This window comes from Eufriesea mexicana, unplaced genomic scaffold, assembly GCF_001483705.2.
Source record: "Eufriesea mexicana isolate 0111107269 unplaced genomic scaffold, ASM148370v2 scaffold5272, whole genome shotgun sequence".
Taxonomy (NCBI): Eukaryota; Metazoa; Arthropoda; class Insecta; order Hymenoptera; family Apidae; genus Eufriesea; species Eufriesea mexicana.
In genome coordinates, this window is record NW_016913264.1 from 277,517 (window position 1) to 292,027 (window position 14,511).

Here is a 14,511-nt window from a genome sequence, read left to right on the forward strand (position 1 = left end):
CGACGCTGTCGTTAACGTTCGAATTAAGAGATTCGAATGGACGAAAAAAATACGCCGGACCATTTAATTACCGTTTCGCGAACGAGCGATCGAGCGATCGAGTAACGACACCTGCTTTTTCCCCCGCGATGACGCAAAGGAATAAAGAACGGAGAGAAAGAGAAGAGAACTCGAATTGCGAACCGATCCGTGGAGCATTAAAGAGCACGGGGAATAGGCCAAAAACTAACTCGACCGGCTAATTCTTGACCCAGTCCCAGACCCGTTCGCATATTTCGTTCCCAGAAGCGAGTCGCAAATCAAGAGGCGCGGGAAAAGAGAAGATCACGAGACGAGACAGCGACGATCCCCTTTTCGTCCGTGGGTAACGCGGACAAATGGCGCCGATACAAAGTCACCCGGCACACAAATACGATCCCGAGAAGCTCCACCTCGCGAGAAGCTATGAGGCTGGAATACGCGAAGTAACCAACTATTAGTAACCCAGACTTTAGTATTCCCGTGGTGTCGTCTCGTACGAGACTTCCTCATTCCACAGTTGAGCTATTGTGAAGCTCTCCTCCGCCCCCGCCGCGCAACACTTCTCTCTTCATTTTCTTCCTTCTTTCTCTCCTCCATCACCTCTTCCATCTTATTCATCCTCTTCTCCTCCTCCTCTTTCTTCTTCTTCTTCTTCTTCTTCTTCTTCTTCCTCCTCCTCCTCTGCTCCTGCCGGCGTCTCGCTACTTCATCCACAGTCCAATCGCGTTGTTACTCTCGCGATTACGTACACTCGCCTCGAACGTTCCTCACGGGCCTCCGCAGACTCGTTCTCTCCTCTCCTCCATTTTCCACCTACCATTCGCACCCCTTTTTCCCGTTTTAACGACCCCGTCAGGACTCGCGGCGCGCCGCGTCTCGCGCTTTCTATCGATGGATCGATCCGAGCCCCGAGAAACGGCCCCAACTCTGTTCCATTCGGGCCCCGACCTCGCGCAGGAAGCATCCGTCGATTCCTAGACGGGATATATCGCGGATATCGGTCGGCAGGGCGGTATCGAACGGAAAAATTTCGCCGATCCGACGATCGATCGTTCCCCACAGCGATCGAACGAGTGTCCTCGCGTTGCGCCTCCGGCCTAGAGAATTCTTCTGGCAGTCGCGAAACGATTTTTCATCTTTCGCGCGAACGGCGACCGGCGTTCACTCGGACTTCTTAGCTAAGCAAATACCGGTTAACAAGGCTGCCTTTCCGACGCGACGGTCCCGTTAATCTTAAAAACACGACTCATTACGCGTGGTAAAACGTCGCCGTGGAGAGGAAGAAACCGGGCCGCGAGGAGGTTCCAGGAAAATGAATCTAGCAAACCGAAACCGATTTACGACCGGTCTTTTCGTCTCTCCTAGACCAAACCCAGCCGAATGGTGGGGAAAACCTGTCGCGTTCGCGGCGATGCAAAACGACACGTGCGATCGAAGGACAGAAGGCCGATAATTCTTCCACTCGATGCGTACCTATTATGCGCCCCCCTCGCTCCCTCTTTTTTCCCATATCTATCAGCCATAAGCCGGATACGTCGGATCGTGGTCCGTCGAAAGGACGAATTTTCGAGGGATGAAAACCATGAACCGTGCGCCATTTTTCTTCTTCCTTTTCCATCCTCGTCGATTAACGGGTTAATCCTTTCGAGGCCGGAACGAAAGCGAACGACTTTTCCCTAAAGCCGAAAATTAATCGGCGACGAGGGCGCGCCCGCGGAGGAAAAATGGCCGCCGCGAGTACAGCGCGCGAGCAGTCGGCCATCGCGAAGCAACGGCGAGGGTTGTTCTCCCCCGTTGGCGATTCGCGTTGCGCGACTGCATTAAGAAAATTGGCGAGCCACGGAACGTCGATTGGGCTCGCGATACGAGCTTTTCGGCGAGATCGATGGCGCTTTGCGAGAATTTTCAATGCGGCGCCTTGGAACGAAGGTGGAATGAAATTTGTCGAAGACTGCCGCCGTTCTTGCCTCCCCTCGGCGCTTTTTATCGCCGATGACGAAAGTCGACCCACTTAACAAGGTGAAAAAAGTCGACAGGACACGCTCGCCGCGAGTGCGACGAAGTCACAGCCGATGGAAAAGTCGGAACGTTACATTGTGATAATGATTCCCGCGTGGCGTGATACGATCTCGGTATCGAACGTTATTACGATGCTAATTTTATAGCGAATAAACGGCGCCTTTAACGCGGGATATTGAAATCGGTCGCGATTCGAGAGAGACAGAGAGGAAAAAAGAATAAGGTGGATAAAAAAAAAAAAAAGGTATTAATAGGCTTGTGCCGCAATCGAGAGTAATATTCGTGGAACGCGAATGCACGCTAGAACCCTCGCGATTACGGTGATTTGGCGAAGACAATCACGACGACCTTTCCCGCGAGCACCGACGATTTCCGTGTCTCTTTTTCTCTTCCTCCTCGCGAGGATCTCTCGCCGATGAACGTAATTTTCTTCCAACTTAACGATCGATATCGCTAGCGAGGTCCGCTTCGTTGCGGTGTGACGTGACGGGAGAAAGGAAGCGTGATCGGAGTAGAAATTACTTTAGATGGAAAGCAGCGAGCGAGGAGAGTGCTTTGAAAAGTTTTGCGAGGAACACCGACGGGGAAAGTGGATGAAAGTATTACGTGTTCAAAACCCTCCGTCCTGGGAAATAAATGGCCAGAGATTTACGGTTTCGCGCGTTCCTACCAGCTCCGAGCGCGTCATAAACAACGCCCACTCCTCGAATTTCATTTCTCTCTTGTACACATTCCGCGAATCGCATTGTAGCGCAACATTGTAAGCCTTACACGCCGAGTCGCTTCCCTATCAACGCGTTCCGGCTTTCCATTCGAGCGAACCGTGCGATATTTCGAGAGCGTGCGCGAACCAGTCGCTACCGAGTATATTTCATACGGCGATCACGCGCCGCGTAATTGTCACGCGTTACCGCCGCGTGTAATTGCCATTTTCCGCGCGTAAACCGTCTCCGGCGAGGAGAAAATGCACGCGGAGCGAAGAAAGCGAGCGATCGGAACGACACCGCGGGGTTAAGCGCGCGCGTCCCGACTACCCCTATCTCGGGAAATATAAATCAATCGGCCGCGTCGCCACCCGTTCGGGGAACCGTGGTCGAGTGCCCTCAGCCGACGAGGACATCTCTCGAAATCGCGAATAAATCACTCCGCGACGAGGATCCAACGGCGTCGGACATTTACGAGCGCCACCGTAAAGCTATCGGCGAGGCGGAAAAAAGGAATCGGTGCCACGAAATCCCGCACGATCTGACGCGCGGTGACGCGCGCGTGTGACCGTGAATTCGCGAACGGAACCAGGTTATCGACGGCACCGAGTTTTTCCCCGAGCCCGAGCGATCGTTGCAGGAAAGCCACGCCGCTGCCACCGCCGCAACTCGTATCTCTCTCGTATTTCTCGGCGTGCATCGCGTGTGGGAAGATGACAATGCACCGGTGGCCTCGCGCCCGATACGCCTTACGTGGTTACGCTCTCGCAGCCCCGGGGAATTCTCTCTGCACGAGCGTGTAACTCGCGCACGATCGTCTCTCTTCCTCTCCTTCTCCCTCTCGCGCGCGTCTAACGATTCGCTACCGGCGCATTGATATTCCAGCGCGGCCGTCGCGTACGCCCCTGGCAGATGCCCAGTTATGCTCCTCTTTCTTCCTTTTCCTTTGCACGCCGTTCCACGAGATGATCGATCGATCCATCCATCCGTCTCTCGATCGCAGTCTATTTTCACGGGGCCGCGATGCGTCCACGTCCGTGGAAAATCGACGTACACGTCGAAACAGGGTGGCGGTGCACCCTGGCTACCTGCCTCCCCACCTCGGCCCCACCGCGTCGCGGAACCCGTAGGTGGAAAAGTTACCATATCGCGGGAGGTCCGACGTTCGTTGCGCTGGTCAAGACACCGGCCGACTTGGCTACTCTTCTTCTAGTCTCCTTCGTTGGTCTTACTTTTGGCAATTTCGCCCGTAACCCGAGGTGTATTTCATACGGAGGAGACGCGCGCGTCGTAGGAGCTTCTCTCTAGCGAAAGAACGGCGCGGATTGCTAGTCTTCTGGGCCGACGTTCGACCGGTGGAAATATCCCGAGATGCGAGCGACGAAGCACGGTTTCCTTCGAGGAGGGTCATCGATTAAACCGAAGAAAAGAGAAGCAGCAGTCGCCAGGCTTATCGTTCGACACGCGCGGTCGCGTTCGTCGTATTGTTATTCCCGCGACGACGGCTACGGCCCTGGCAGATGCCCAGTTTTTCTATTAGAGCCAGCGTCAAACCTTAGGAATGTCTTCTGCCAGGATAGGCCTGCCGGCCACATTTCCATTCACGCGTCTCATAATCTCCCAACGAGCCATTGTGCCGCTGACGTGGCTCCACGGGCCACTAAAAATCCGCTTCTTTTCCCGGAGAAATCGTGCTGGCACGTGTGCGTTAACCCGCGGTGCCGTTACCAGGGGTCCAAAATACGGCTGAGAAACGTGAAAGAGCCTATTAGCGCCTGGATGTTCCGCGAAAAAATACGCGTGAATCGCATCGGTAATTAGACGAGTCCCAAGAACGGATCCGACCAGTTTCTCTGAAAGCTGAAATCGCTGGCGAGCTCTCCCGAGTCTCAGTACCGACTCTTTAACCAAGCCTACGTACGGACTATGTATACCGTATGAGGACGGTTCAATTTCCGGCCGAAGAGGTGAAATTGGAAAAAAGACACAGCCTAGTTGGACCAAGATATCGTGACCGGGGGTGGCCCATATCCGGAACACGAAAATTGCCAAATATAACTGGGTCACGCCGCGTTTCATCCTCTCCGCGACGACGAGGAAGGTGGAGACGAAGACGAAGACGAAGACGAAGACGACGACGACGAGATCTAAGCGGAAAACGAACGGTGCGATATAACGGCGAATAAGGTTAACCCCTTCGCTACTGGCTATAGTCCCAAGCCACGAGGCGCCATCTGCATTGAGCCAAAAATTAAGACAAGTGCTACCGTTTCGCTTAGCTCTCTTCGCAAAGAATTACACTTGACCACGAATGCTGAAGAATCGTAAAGATCGCAATGTTTCCATCTTTGGCACGACGCTTCGCTCCAGGGACAGGGACTCCGCCGTGACGAAAGGGTTAAACGAGCGCGCTGCGAGCAGTTCGGCGCGTGTAACGTGGTTAACTGTACGAACAGGGAAAAGTATACCCAGCGTGGAGCGAAAACGCGTTTATCATCCAACGAACGGTGACTATCGTACGATAATTGGAGGTAATTGATGTCGGAAATGCAGCGGCGCGCGGAGCATGGCTGACGCGCGAGCGTCGCGGAGGCAGGAAAAGCGAGCGCGTAATTGCGACAAAGAATTATTATTGGGAACGAGACTATCGGCGAGAATCCAGAAATACTCGTTACCCGATGCCACGATCGATACGCGTGTGGCCACACTCGGTGGTTTCGTGACGCGAGTACCGATTTTTCGCCGCGCGCTGAAAAGTCCCCGCGCCCCGATAAGGATATTTCGACCACACGCGAAAACGCGAAACGGCGTGGTCGCGGGCGAGAAATGGCGGCGGAAACGATTGGAAAATTGCCGTGACGCAATACATTTTATAGATTTTCGCGTGTCCCGAGACACTCGGATCACTTTTCGCCCGGGCCGCAGGGCACTTCGCTATTAGCGTTATGTAAAGTCATTCATTTCGCGGCAGATACCCGCGAATGAATATTTATAATCGCAGTATCCACGGTATTATCAAAGGAACCATTCATTCCCTTCGACAACTCTATAATTCATAACTGACACGACAATAAACCACAATGTTTGTTGCAATACCCGGTGTATCTCGTAGCCGAGAATGAGACGCTCGTTAAAGAGTCACACTTGGCTCGTTCGTTAATCGCTGCTTATTTATCGCCTACCGATCCACGGGACCGCACTCGCGATATTTACCTGCGGCAATTACCTATATTATAATACGAATAAGGGAAACCGCGGTAGGGGCGACAATGGGACAGGGAAACAGAAAACGCGACTTCTTGGAAATGCTAATTGTCTAATTCATAGATCGCGCGTACATTCGCGACACGTTCGAAGGATAAGCGAACGAGGAAAACGTGGTCGTCGTGAAAGTCGACGAACGCCTACGAGATCCTGACTGAAATCGCGCCATCATCGCGCCACCGTCAATCGTACGCGCCGCGATAAACGGTCTCGGGCAAGGTGCGATTCGTTGATCGCGATTATCGAAGATGCGGGCAGATCGGGATTCGCTCACAGGTGCGACGACAGGTGAACCTCGTATCGCGACAGTTCGCGCTCGAAAGCCAGGCATCGAGACTCGTGCTACGCGATTCGGTAACGCGATCGCATAAAGCCGCCTATTACCGCACGATCCTGTTAACGAACGAAAGGAAAATTGGGTCGACGAAAGTTTCCTTCCCCATCCGGTCTTGGCTAATTTCATATTCGCTCGATCGTGTACTCTCCCTGTCCCGTACATCGTGTGCACTGCAATTACTTCCGACAACGTTCAAAAATAACCATCGAAGCGCTGAAACTTCGCGTACGCGAGCACGTCGCACTTTCCACTCTGCCCGCTCGCTAACGCGCGCAGGGGATGCACCGATACTCCAACACCCGCTCTGTACGGCCCTGACCGCTCCATCACGGATAGCGAATGTCTCCGTTCTCCGACAATGACCTTTCCTCCAGTTCCGTCTCCCGTTTTTAATCCCGCCACCGGCTAATCGCGTCCTCGCCGATTGGCCCGACGACGGAAAAACCGGGAGGAGCGAAGAATCACGGGACGAATCGATAACCGATTCGCCTGGCCAATTCCGATTCCCTTTCTTTCGTTCAATTTTAAACTGGGTCATGAACGGAACAGGTTCCACCGTGGAAACATCTCTCGAGTTAGAAAAAACCGCGGATCTAGGTTAATCGATTGCCAGGTGAAATTCGGCGATTCTTCGATTAAAACCTGTTTCGAGATTTCTCCGCGTTCCCTGGATATTCCACGGTACCCGAGCCGAGACCCGGCTTCGTCTCGTGCTAATCCTGTGCCTCAAAATTCAAACGAGCACCGAGAACATTCGCGGAAGGCTCGTTGCGATCGCTCGCGATTCCCGTGGTAAATTACGCCGCGACAAGCACAGGCCAACTTCTCTCGATCCGGTTTCTCGTAATTCACGTCACAGTTGGAAAAGAAGAAAGGGGGTTGAAAATAGAGGAAAGGGGAAAAAGGAAGTTGGATGACGCGTGGATGGCGCGCAACATGATCCACGGCGAGCGATCATCGACGGAGCACCGAGCATCGCGGTGATAAAGAACGAGCGACGGACTGGATCGGGATCGACGATCGTTCGACGGAGTGAAATAAACGCCGAGTAAATCGCGTGTCACGACGAAACTGACGCTTGTTTTCGCCGATTAACGACATTAATGGAGGCATATTTACCGTTCGCCGCGAAGCGCGAGCTCGCGCATCGACGCGAGATACAAGACTGATCAATACGCGACATTCGCGCCACGCGATTTGCATATGTGTATATGCAAATTCCTAGGTAATACTGTCAATAGCACGTAATGTACGCGTTTCTGGCGCGGCGCGTTATAAATCTCCTCGTTGGCCGATATTCTTGCACGGCATGATCCGCATAAATGCGCATGCAAATTCGTCCGTGCGATTATTTTCGGCCCCCGCGGTAAGCACACCGCGAGAGTGCACCACGATGCGTGCGCGCGAGGAACACGCGCTTCTCGCGAGATTAACGAGTCGCGGACGAAGATCGGTATCCCACAGAACGATTACCGATGCTACGCGATTATCGAGCTACGCTGCTTCGCTTCGTTCGCGACAAGTTTCCTCGGTGGATATTCGTCAGGATTGACCTCTAGGTGTTCGTCGTGGACCGGAACGGGAAGCTGCGTGTATTCCGCGTCGCGATCCATCGCGATCCATCGCGATCGGCTGACCGAACTGCGCGCGCCCTGGGTCACGTCCGTTTCCGCCTGCGAACGCGTGAATCGGAACTGTCCCTATTCGTATCGTCTCGCGACACCTGCTTCGGCACGAGAGATTATCTCGTTCCGCGAGATATCGTCGCGAGGGCAACCGGCACCGTTGCCACAACCGACGAAGATGGAGTGGCGCCAAATGTCGTGGATGCAATTCTCGGAGAGTCCAGGCTGAATGACAAGTAAATCAAGCGTATAATTGGAATTCAATTCGCACAGTGGCACAGATACACGGCATTAGAATTCCGCTTGCGGGCCTCGCCGTTGTACGCTAGCTGCTTGAGGCGCACACGCACGCGCGTGCACGCGTACTAACGCGTCGATTGCAAAGGCAAGGTGCACGCCGTCGATCCGTCTTGGAACGCCTCGCGAGGACGGTGCCACGATACGCGAATCACCGCCCCATTTCGAGGAGGAAAGCGCTGGAATGCGCTAATGAACGCGCAGAATCGGCCAGCGAGTAGGCGTAAGAATGCGATTCAGCGATCGTAAATTACGGCTAAGGTACACGCGCTGCCTGGCTATTGGTCGTCGAGAATGCAACGAGTACCAATGTTCTCTTGTTTCGGTCGGGCTCGATTCCGTCGAGATCATTATCTCATTACCCGATGATTGATCGACGAAATCTTCGATCCTCGAGACGCCGCGTTCGAAAGACCCGCGGATAGAGGGACGGGCAACGTGCTCGAATTCGTGGCATTTCCTGGATATCTCTGAGAGCACGCCAGGGCAAATTCACGATTCGTTTGCAAACACCCGGTAGATTGCCGATTGCACTCGACACTGAAACTCGACGGGACGGAGGGCATAAATAGATAACCGCGTGGCGTAGCTCGCGGAGCTATCGCGATTCCAATGCAACGTTCGAATACGTGTCATTTTCTCGTCCACGGGGTCAAAGGTGACCGTGGCTCTGGGAAGAATGCAGAGACGCGCGAATCGAAGATCTCTCTGGTTATTACGCGTAAACGTACGAACGCGAAAAAGAGAAGACGAAGAGGAGGGGCAGAAAAGGGGGAGGCAAGGCGAGGAAGAAATATTACTTGCTTAAGATGACAAGTAAAACGCGAGCGAGAGAAAAAGGGAAGGAGCTGGTGGAAAGCGGAGGGCAAAATACAAGCGGCAAAAGGTAGAACAGCACGACGGCAAGATGTCATTGGTAGGAAGGGTGCCGCTGGCGACAGTAGGGGGTGCGCGGGACTAGAACCTAGAAGGTTAACAAAATCAATACCGGTGGGTGGCAGAGCTGGTGGTCGGCCTGCTGGGGGGCTAGGTCGGCCACTGACCTTTATCCAGGCCAACTGCATCATCCCCATTTCTACGCGCGCACGCACACGGCAGGGAGGACGTCTATTTTCACGGTGAGCCATTTTCGTCGGATGAAAACAATCCGACCGTACAGCCTTCCACTGTTACTCCGAATGTCTGAGCGGAAAGAGAGAAGGAGACCGGGTCCCGACCTTTCACGCTTCACGGAATCGCGATCATCGATCCTGCCAATAACCGCTTCCTCGACCGTGGTCCTCCATTCGACCACCCCTTCTGCCACTCGCGCCCCGGGCAAACCGCCGTCCTCTGCAAACCGTCTTTCGAGAAATTAAAAACCACCGGGATGATTATTCGTTTCGCCTCGGACAAAGAGGACCGAGATGATCGCAACGGCCGCGTGCCTCCGAAACCAATTAAGGGAAGACACGTCGCAGGAAAAGAGTAGAGCAAAAGGTTATTTCGGTGAAATTCATTGCGCCTTCTCACGACGCGGTCGAATGAAATGCTGCTCTTTAACACGAATCACTGTTCAGTGACACCGAGAAGCGGAGCATTTAATCAACGTTAGACCGTTCACCTTAAAACGTCCGAGGAATATTCGCTTGATCCCATCTATCGCCCCTGGCCCGTTCTTTTACCACCTAGATGGCATCCAATCGCGCCGAATCGCGTCGAATCGCGTCGAATCGCGTCGAATTGCGGATGCACGTTCCTCCGCGTTATCGAGCGAGCAGATCGTTCGCCCGCGAATTCCAGCGATTAGCCTACTTATAGCGGGAGGAAAATAGCAAGTGGAATGGCGCGTATCTGCGTCGTCAATCTGGAAATAACGAGAGCACGAAGGGTTGTTTTAGATTTTACGACTCCCTCTTAAACAGCCCAATGGGATATCTTTCGTCACGCAAAGTGCCACGAAAATACGCCCTGTTTCCGCGTGTTCGACGTACCAATTCGATCTGCAGGCTTTCGTTGCCGAACACCGGTGTACCTCGCCGCGAGTACTCGGAAGTTCCCGATGGAACGTATATACTCGGCGTGCAGCCGAGGGTTCCCGAAATCGTAGATTCTGGCGCCACGGCACGTGCAAATTAACGCTTCGGGAAATAAGCGAAGAGGCGCAGGCAGCTCGCAGCTGCCGCGTATATATTCGACTTTAAGACGAATCATTAGACCACTCCGTTCCATGGAACGAAGTTGGCGCGAATCTCGTGCGAGTTCCGCTGAACGTCACCTTTAACCATTAAGGAACGCTAGACGGAACTGAACTTCCGTGAATAGAATTGGAGCAGGAGAAAACTTCTCCTCGCGCTATACATAGGCTTTTCGATTGCGAATCCTAGAGTCGAGAAACTTGATATTCCAGATTATCGATTCTACCTTGCGAAATCTCGCGAGCGTCGTAATTATGCGAATCGATGAGAGAACGCGCGCTGTTTCTACGATGAAATTTTATTGCGCGAGGTTATCGATTACGATGATCTTCTAACTCGGTTGGCTCCACCTCGGCAAACTTTGTTGCAAGGAAATACCAACTATCGTTACACGCCAACGGGGCGGTCGAGCAATACCGACTCGTAAAACACGGGATCGTTCGTATCAGCGCCTCGATAAACGATCCAACGCCTCGCAGGCGAAACGAAGACTAATAAGATTTTACGAGGGGCGCTGTAAAATATGAAAGTCGCTACCTAAACTACTACCTAAACGCGGCACAATCGAACAGAGCGAAAAAGAAACGCTCGATCGAAACGAGAGACGGTACATTAGCATTTTTACTAGCGCGAATTAGCATGCTACACGTTAGTGAATAGCGATGCCGCGATTTAGGCCAATGAACGTCGACAACGGCGTCGATGATGGCGGTCGTCCTTGCCGAGCAATGTTGTCCTGTCGGCGACTCAACCATGGTCCACGTGACCCGCTTTTTTCTAGGATGTGGGACGAACTACTAACGCATGCTCTCCTCTCCGCTGCTCTCTCTTTCATTTAGAAATCCACGCATGCAAGAGCGCCGATAGAAACCGCTTCATTGACAGATTTCGCGGCGAGCCAAAGTCGCGGCACTTTATCCTCGGCCGATCCGCTCCGTGGATCATGAGGTTCGCGCAAACTATGCACGATGTATGAATGCTAATAATGATGTAACCGAATACGATCCGCGCATACGAAATAACCTCTCGGCCGAACGTTGCAGTAATATGAATTTAGCAGAGGGTATAACAGCCAAGACGAGCAATTTCTAATTTTCCACCTATCCCGTTTGCAGCTGCCGATAACGCATCGCTCTGGAACTGTCAATGTTGATAGCTAAATCAACGTAGAAGAAGGTAAATAAAACGGGACCAGGAAATAATAATCGAGATCTGGATTCTTTCCATCTCTATTCGCGAACGACAAATTGAGATGTCTTCTATTACGTTGACAGAGGAAAATTTGAAAGAGCGCGTATTCGAGATATCGTGGAACGTGACTGACTGATTAACGAATTTATGGGAACGAGGAAGAGGCATCTAGGCTCGGGCTGTCTTAATTTGCTCCACGGCCAGAGATTACGGTGTCATTCAATGTCTGTGACGAAGCATTTTTCGCGAGCTGACAACGTCCGATCGTGTACTCCTCGTTGCTAGGCCTGACCTCGCACGAAACGGTACGCAGAATCGAGAGAATCGAACGATACGCGATTCAACTACGCGACCAGATCTACAGAACGTACGAGCAGGAAGGTTCAGTGAACGGGACATCGTTCTACAATAACGATAAGGGCCGTGCATATGCAGTACCACTGCGTGGCTGCTAATAGAATAGGGTGACGGAGGGTCTTGTTCCACGCCGATGGAACAAATGAAAAGAAATGACGACCAAGATGAAGACAAATGGTTCGCGGTACTAGACTCGATCTCCTAAAAGTAACAGAGGCAAATCAGCAGAACGAATCGAACGTCTCGACGCGTGAGTTCACATGTAAAGTTCATAACGCACGAGCGACGACCTCGTTCTCCTTTGTGTAGCGTGTTTCGTTCGTAATTTCGCTCGTTCTTTCCCCTATCGTGCCAATGATCGCCCGATAATTAATATTAATTCTAAACTCCGTGACGTCGGCTATCATCTGCCCGGGCAACGTCGACGTGGCAATTTTCGTTTAAACGAGATCGATAATACCAATAACAGGCGTAACGTTCGTTTACGCGGCCAGTCCGGAATTTCCACGCGGGAAATTTAATCGTCAACGTGGAAGATTAGAAAATGGAGGCTTATCGCGATAGGAACGCGTGGTCGTGTTCACACGGAAGATCGACTGGTATTCTCGACGGCCGTTTGGCTAACCTACGCGGAATTGCCGATTAGCCAATTCCAGCCGATGCAAATGACGCGGGATCGTACGATCGCCACTTCCGACGTATTATGTAGATATTCACAGGGCGAACGGAAATTTCGGTGTAGAAAGCGTCGCGTCCGTTCCAACCCGTCTCGCCTTCGAGTATTTTGCGTTTCAAATCGCGGCCGTGATTCATTCCACGCGAGCAAAATGCCTAGCCGCTACCAGAAACTTCGTGGAATTCTTGAATTTTTATAACGCGCACCGGTCAATGCGGACTTCCGTGAACCGATAGATCGAAACGTGAACGGCATTCTGTACGAGCTGATCGTGCGTCGATCGATGCGCATCGCCACTGTTTTCAGCTTTGGTCCTCTAGAAGCTACGCGGATAACGCGAAACCGACGGTGCTGGGTCAGTGGGAACGCGACTGACCGAGGATCGTCCTTTTCCCTCGCTTCCCAAAAAGTCAACCGCATTTCCATCTTCGGAGCGAATTCAGTCGAGTGACTTGCACTACGTCGTCGACAATAGGCACGGATTTGCCTCGAGTCCTGCACGCACCGTGAGAATAAGTGGTATGCCTACTGTCGGAGCTCGTATACGTGTAAGACTCGACGCTCACACTGCAACGAGATTGCGTTGATTCCGCCGAGATAGGACACACGGTGGTAAATGAAACCGCGAGTCCAGGACTGGACGAGTTCAACTGGCAATTAGATCGGACAATAACCTTCTATCAACGATGCGAAGGGTTTCAACTAAATTGTAACACGTTTACGCTCGCAGCGGTAGACGGAACAATTGTCTAGCGGTGCTCGATGAAATAATTTTTAATCTCCCTCCAGAAGAAACACGGACACCCGCGCGTCGATAATAGAACAAATTGAAACGGCGCTGAAAGAGAAACGCGCCGACGCGTTTAACGCGTGTTCATCGGTTAATTACGCGAAAAAATAGTTAAGTTGCCTTTCCACATGCAACCGGGTAAGCCACTAATTAGGCATAACAGCACGCAATGCAAACACGAATGTAAAGTGTGCGTGCGTGTGTGTGCGTGTGTGTGCGTGTGTGTGCCGTCACACTTGTTTTCCACGTACCGTTCTTTTATTCGCGTTTTCGGAGCAAACGGTTAAGGCCATTCGTAGGCCTGGATGAATCGTCAACGGGACGACCGTGATAAAGCAAGTGAACGATACGGGTTTACAACGAAGCCTATTAATTAACAAATAACATTCGTGATTGTTCCTACAAACGTCGACTCGTTCCTACTCGTGACTGAATCTTTCGCCCGATACGTTCATGTAATGCACCTCGTGCATTACGTACACTGCTCATACGAGATGCATCCATTTAAGAAAACGCTCGATCGGTTATACAACCTGTTCGAGGAAGATCAAAAGTCAACATACTTCGATTAGTTTGATGGGACGGCGCTTGATTAATCTTCTCAATCCTTTAAAAATTCTACCAACGTTTTACCAGCACTCGGTCAACTACTTATCTTATAAATCCGGTAAAAGCTACGCTTTAACCCGACGTCGCTTTGCATATTAAGACACAACCTATTGAACCACGGAATAATATTAGAAACGGATAGCGCAAGGCCACAACGTAGCCCCAACGAACAATCTTAAGTTACAAAGTGGCATGAAAGGAAAGTCGAGACTCACCGCATTGCTCGTCTCCAACGAGGGACGGACGCTCCGCCTGTAATTAAAAGAAAAAGAAACTATTAAAAAATATTTTAATGATTCCCATTAAAATACGAGCAATGACTTACAATTACGTTAAAAATTTCGCATTCAACGATGTTCGATTAACGGTCGATTATCTTGCGAGTAGTATTTTTGTTACTTGTAACTTACGCCACCTACCTGTCGATCGTTTAATAGTTTTCTT

The 14,511-nt window shown here is 51.8% G+C and overlaps 1 protein-coding gene across 1 annotated transcript in view; it reads right to left on the bottom strand.

Annotated features, from left to right (window-relative positions):
- Oatp74D (Organic anion transporting polypeptide 74D) overlaps positions 1–14,511 on the bottom strand; it is a 92,472-nt gene that overhangs the window by 75,089 nt on the left and 2,872 nt on the right. Inside the window, exon 2 of the mRNA XM_017906320.1 lies at positions 14,283–14,319. The gene's annotated coding sequence lies outside the window, so the exon portion shown is untranslated. The remainder of the gene's footprint in view (positions 1–14,282; positions 14,320–14,511) is intronic.